General features: G+C 43.7%; 1 non-coding gene across 1 annotated transcript; it reads left to right on the forward strand.

Moving 5' to 3' along the window:
- The first annotated feature begins 4,609 nt into the window (after positions 1 to 4,609).
- LOC145096439 (small nucleolar RNA R71) lies at positions 4,610 to 4,716 on the forward strand. Its single transcript, XR_013703848.1, has one exon. It is a non-coding gene; the product is annotated as a small nucleolar RNA R71 (small nucleolar RNA).
- Positions 4,717 to 6,660: the final 1,944 nt, after the last annotated feature.

Below are 6,660 nucleotides of genomic sequence, written 5' to 3' on the forward strand. Positions count from 1 at the left end.
CAGCCGGCGCCGAAACGGTCCAAGACCGTTGAGGTTAGAATGGGGGATCTAAGCAGCCACACTTGTGGGAAGTGTGGGAGGGATCATACCGGAGTTTGTTGGTCCGGTGGTGCATGCCGCAAGTGCGGAAAGGAGGGGCACTATGCACGGGATTGTCGGCAGTCAGTGCCGGTTCGGTATTTGAGGATTTGTTATCATTGTCGTCAGGTTGGACATTTGAGGGTCAACTGTCAACAGCTTTCTGCAGGATTGGTGCAGGCTCCAGCACCGGCCACTTTGAGGATTTCAAGTGGAGGTCAGGGTGGAGCGGAGCCCCCAGGGGCTCAGGGTCGTGCTTATCAGCTTGCGGTAGAGGAGGTCAGAGCAGTGCCGGATGCAGCTGCGGGTATGTTTCTTTCTTGATGTCTTGTTATCTTGCGATTATTGTGGTGCGTTGTTTGTGCTGGTATCCTTGTGTGGTTTACGATGCGGTATTCGTCGTTTTGCGGGTTGGAGTTTTTTGGTTATGGATTTGGGTTTCGGGTTTTCATTTTGGTATCCGTTGTTCCCTGAGGGTTTGGTATGGTTATAGTTTCCTGTTTGTGCTATCGTTGGTTATCTTTCGTGAGGGTTATTGGTGGAGATGCGGCTTGGGTTGAATGTCGGGTAGCATCTGCAGTCGTGGAGTGGATGATTGGAGATCGGATTCTTTTTGAGCGGATTGATCGGTGAGGAGATGTGTTTTGCTGAGGGTTGCTTATGCTTGTGGGAAGCAGTCAGTGTGTAAGTGTTCTCTTTGTGCGGGGTTGTTCTGGAAGGTCGTTAATGGCGACCGGTGGTTGTTAGTCAGTGCTTTAAGTGGGGGAGAATTGGCGAATTCTCCGGGAGATCAATGAGTATTTGAGGGTGCTTAACTGTTGGGATTCAGCAGTGTTCTGTCAGCCCAGAGTATAGGCTGATAGGATCGAGTGTCGGGCATGCGGGGCGGGATACAGACCTAGGGCATTTGATTGTGGAGGCCTGGAAGCAGGTCGAGATCAAGTTTGAGTAGGTAACCGGGGTTATGTGATCAGAGTATTTGTATGCTTTATGTACGTGATGTGTTGTAGTGCATTAATTCTATGGGATTTATGTTGTGCATGTTTATAGAGCTGGAACCGGAAGGTTCCCAGAGTTAGAACCTGAGGGTTCACAGAGTTTGGGTGTACGGACCCACAGAGATATAGCCTCGAGTGGCTAATATGTGTTATGTGAGTCGGTCCAGTCGATCTGGAGACTCTGCAGGTATTGTTGGATCAGTTTGAGATTGCGGATTGTGTATGTTGCAGTGTGACTGCATTGGAAGGTTTGGCTCCAGGTAGTGATCTTGTTTAGTTGAGGTAGTGCATGGGCTTGAGAGTCCCTGCGAGGAGAGTCAGAGTAAGTGTGTTGGATGGATAGCGTACACGCTAAGGGTGGTGTAGCGTCGGGCGAGCACCGTGGCATTTGTCGGAGTGACATTGTGGCCGGGTGGATTCCTTGGTAAAGGAAGAGAAAGAGGTAAGAGGCGTGTAACTCCGAGAGGAGTGCAAGTTCACGGAAGTGGAAGCGGCAGAGCAGAGTTATGATTAAAGCAATTCGAGTATGGTCAGTGAGTAGCGTGTTCGCGGCAGTGGATAAGAGCTCATCCGGGTTGGGATGTCTGCTGAGGTTGCGGAGGGAAATCCGCAAGTGTAGAGCCAAGAGGTTCGGAAGGGATGCAGGGAGAGAGAGAGAGTCTTGAACTCTCAGTGTGATTCTGATCAGGGTATGGGGTGTATATTAGTGGTTCATCCTGGGGGATGTTTGAGGGTATTATCAGTGTATCAGGTTTTCCCAACCTGAGGGTGTTAGAGCTAGTTCAGCATGTGTATGCGGTTGCAAAGGGAGAACTCGTGAGAGTTGCTCTGAGATTGAGAATGGGTCTCTCAGTCGCCCCAGAATGGATAGAGTGGGATTCGGATCGGGGATCCGATGGTTCATGGATTTCTAACCCTTATGGGTCGAGTGATTGTCGAGATTTGGAGCAAAGTTGCATCTTGGGTAATTCTCAGTTATTGAGAATGATGATCAGGGGTACAGTCGGTGCCCGGTTCGAGACAGTGGTCAGGACACCGTGAAGGAGGGGAAAGTGTGTTCGAGTTTCGATAAGTATGCCTTGAGGGACCTGGTCCGGTTAAGGCCAGGTGGAGCGTAGTGGGAGTATCCTTGGAATTGAGTTGCTGTAGGCTTCGAGGGCGAAGCCTAATATAAGTGGGGGAGAATTGTAACATCCCGAAACATCAAGAGTAGAGTTGAAGGGCTAAAAGAGTAAGTTGTGGAAGAGTGACTCGGCGAGTCCATGGATGGACTCGGCGAGTAGAGTCGCGACTGGGTCGCGTGTTAAGTAGCCGACTCGGCGAGTCAGTAAGGAGAACACGGCGAGTAGGCGCTGAGTGGAGAAAACCCTAATTCCCGGGGTTGAGCCCTATATAAAGAACATAACAGCCCACTCTCAGCCTCTTTATTCATCTCCAAGTCCAGAAACCCTTAGCCTTCGTGTGTGAGTGATCATATCTCAATTGGGAGCTTGTAGGAGATGATTATTAAAGGAATGTTGAGAGATTGAAGGTTTGGAGCAAGGGGCTTTGCTTGGATTCGATTTACTTTGCAGTTGGGGCGTCCATTGGAGGTAATATCTCGTTCTTGGGCTATTGTTATGTTGTTTCTTCATTTTGGGGTTTGTGGGAACTTGCCTATGGATGTAATTGGAAGTCTAGAGGTTAGATCTGAGGTTGCTACCTCAGATCTGTGATGCAGAAGAATCAGAGAGCATGAAAGTCCCTGTGTTGGAGTGTTTAGTGAAGCTTTCATGTCCCAAACCCTAAACCAAAGTGCAAAAAGCCTAGATCTCGTTGGATTCACGTAAAGTTTGCCACTTTACGTGATAAAGGGGTTGTAGGAAGCTAGATCTATGTTTTGGATCAATTGCATGGATTGGAGTGCTTCTGTATGGATTCAGACCGGTGGTACTCGGCGAGTCACATGGGTGTACTCGACGAGTTGTTTGAAGATGAGCTGGGACTCGGCGAGTTGGAAGAACAACTCGGCGAGTTGGATGAAGATGGTCTGGAACTCGGCGAGTTGTATGAACAACTCGGCGAGTAGGTTGAAGATAGCCTTAGACTCGGCGAGTCTGTTCTTGGACTCGGCGAGTCTTGTCGAAGAGTTCCGATATTCTCTGGTTGAGTCGAGAATCGATGAGTCAAGGGATGACTCGGTGAGTTGTGTGCGAGAGGACTCAGAAGTTGTGGGACTCGGCGAGTCTCGGGGTGACTCGGCGAGTTAGGTCGCGGATTGAGTGCAGTTCTGAGTATGGGAACTCGGCGAGTCATCGGGTTGACTCTGCGAGTAGGGTCAGTCAGGGGTTGACTTTGACCTTGTCTTTGACTTTGTCTTTGACCAAGGGTTGACCAGTGGTTTCCAGGGGTATTTTTGTAATTGTTGATTATTGTTTGAGTTCAGTGCATTGGAGGCTGTCCAGAGGTGGAGATCGTATCAGTGATCGGAGCAGCTTGGGGTATCTGTTCATTCAGCAGTTTCGAGGTGAGTTATCCTCACTATATCAATAGGGTTTAAGGCAACAAGGCCGACCCCTTATCGGGTGGAAATCCGGGTAGTGTATGTTGTTATGATATTGCGGAAGATGGGCCGGAAGGCATTGCGTTATAGGCCGGAAGGCATTATGTGTTGTGGGCCGGAAGGCATTACATGTTGTGGGCCGGAAGGCATTGCGATGTGGACCGGAAGGTCATGGCCTGGAAAGGCGTATGTGTGTAATTAGTATGTTGACTGATTCGTAGGGCGATGTTACGCTAGTGACCGGTTAGGCCGGTATCTTGGTTAGGGTAATGATATGTTATGTGATCTGTTAATGATTATATGTTATGTGCACAGTTGCTTGGTCTGGGGTTTGACCCGATATGAATGGCTGTTCTATGATCTGTTATGTTATGTGGGTATTTTATATTATGGTCCGGAAGGCGATATGTTATGGGCCGGAAGGCAATATGTTATGGGCCGGAAGGCGATATGTTTTGGACCGGAAGGTCGTGGCCTGGAAGGGCGTATATGTGGTTGGTATTTTGGGGGTATCTCACTAAGCTTTTGGGCTTACAGTTGTGGTTTTATGTTTTCAGGTTCTCAGGAGTCTGTGGCAAGGCAAAGGTGTGATCGTACCGTTCCCCGCGTTAGTGTTTTATGATTTGAACCTGGGAAAAATACTCTGTTAAATAATGTATTGAAAACCTTTTTGTAACAATGTTATTAAAATGGGTGGTTTTGAAAAGTTTTAATTGTTTTGAAATTTTGGTCGTTACAGATCTTTTCTTCCATTGCATCAAGCTTTGCAATAACTGCACTAATGGCATCTTGACCTCCATCTTTACTTGATTTTCCTCAAGTGAAATCCTCTTTTGATTTGTGATACTCTCTTGAATACTTAGCAAATTCTTCAATCAAAGCTTTATTTGTTGTTGGATTCCTTTTTGTCATGGGCCCTTGCGAGTCTAGAAGTTGACGAGTGCACACATTGACTCCATCATAAAATATCGAGATTTCTTGTTGCACATTGAAGTCATGTTGAGGGCAATGTCATAACAGTATCTTGTCCCGTTCCCAAGCTTCGTATAATGACTCCCCTTCTAATTGTTGAAAATTCTGGATGTTTCTTTTAAGCTTTGCCACTTTCGAAGGAGGGGTAAACTGGTTTATGAACTCAGTCTTGAAATCAGCCCATGTCGTGATTGCTCTAAAGGAAAGAGATTTTAACCATTCTTTTGCTTCACCCTTCAACGTGACCGGTAGAAGTCGAAGCATCACTGCATCTTCATTCACGTTTGGTGCATTAAAATAATGTGAAATCTCCACCACCTCTTCTATATTCTCATAAGCGTCCTCGTGCTCCTTCTCATAAAAAGGTAGTTCCCTTAGCATATTAATAATGTGCCCCGGAAGTTCAAACTTTGTCATGGTTGGGATTTTTGGTGGATCAAGACCCCATCTTTTTTCGTTCCTCATATATCTCTTGTACTCTTCCGTTGACATGGTCGTGATGTCCCCCATATTTCCTGCAAAAAAACAACAAAAAAAACACGTAAAAAGAAACAAAAACTAAAACTAAAAACTTCCTGGAATGTGACCACGACGTGGCCAAGGTTCCCACGACGTGGTTGATGTTCAGACGAAAAAATAAAATAAAATAAGTGCTGAAAAATAACTTTTTGTGGTTTTTAACCTACAAAAAGGATCGAATAACTAAAAGTAATTAAATTAAAAATCAAATAAGTTGTTCCCCGGCAACGGCGCGAAAAACTTGATGTGCACCAAATATATCTATCAACTTTTAAATTTATAACCTAACAAACTTATACTAACTATGCACCTATAAGCAGTGTACCTAGTCAAATTATAGTATAGCTTGGGTAACTCAGGTGTCGATCACAGGGAATGGTATTTAATTAATAAAATAATTACTAAAAGCTAAAGTAAGAAAAACAAGTAAAATGGGGGGTTTTATCTGATTTTACAAGTTCAGAAAAACTTAAGCACTCAACTAAAAACGATTGTAATCAATATAATAAAAACAATTTCATTTAGTTTCGAATCCACCTTTTCCTATGGTTAGTTCTTATTTATAGATCAATAAAGTTGGTTACCAATTTATATGTAATAAGAAATTTAGTCAAATCTACTAATATTTTCACCAATTCATATACTACTTTGTAAGGTCCTACACAAGCAAACACAAGATTAGTTATTAATTATAATTGGGCTATGTAAGATTTGTTAAACACAATTATGGTCATAATTATGTTCTCTAACACAGTTAAATTGTTACTTTTATCACTTAACTAAGATGTGGTCAATCCTAGCTCTAGCAATTTAATGGTCACTAAATCACTAGGTAAAGAGGTTCATGTAATTTAATGGTCACTAAGCTACACGTAATTTGAATTAAAGAAACAAAGAGAAACAATTTAACATGCTAGGTAAGTTAATCAAACACAAGCTCCAAACCAACTTTTATAAATCCATAAACTAATAAACTAAACCATAGTTATTAGGGTTTCATCTAACTAAACGAAATCAATGGTTTTTAGCCCATAATCACAGCTGGAAAACATATAAAAATAGTGGAAACTAGACTAATATTGATTAAACTAGGCAAAAAAAATGTGTAGATGCGAATCCTTGCTCCAATCTCTTTATCCATTGATCTCTAGATGAATTATGCCCTGAAAGGGGTCTTGGAAGGGTATTTTTCGTTAATAGTCGCAGCCTTCAATCCTCTCCCTTTTGGAATCAACCTAATGTCTGAGATATATATAGTTACTAAAAATTATGCCACCATGACATGGTAAAGGCACCACGTCGTGGTCCTCGTGTTTATCCCATATTCCCCAAGCCAACGTCAAAAATCACGAAGATTCAATTCACCACATTGTGGTGGTTGGAAATCCGACTTGTCTCAAAACACGAAAGTATTGTGTCTAGTTTTCAGATCATTTTAAATCACCTTAATCAAAGTTACGAGTCATGAGATATGGTCAAAATACTGAGAGGGGTCAAGCTGTCTAGCAACATCCTTCTTGTGTCTTCTTCTTGCTTAAGCTCATATTTTCC

Source organism: Lactuca serriola, chromosome 3, assembly GCF_051521515.1.
Source record: "Lactuca serriola cultivar US96UC23 chromosome 3, Lser_US96UC23_V15, whole genome shotgun sequence".
Classification (NCBI taxonomy): domain Eukaryota; kingdom Viridiplantae; phylum Streptophyta; class Magnoliopsida; order Asterales; family Asteraceae; genus Lactuca; species Lactuca serriola.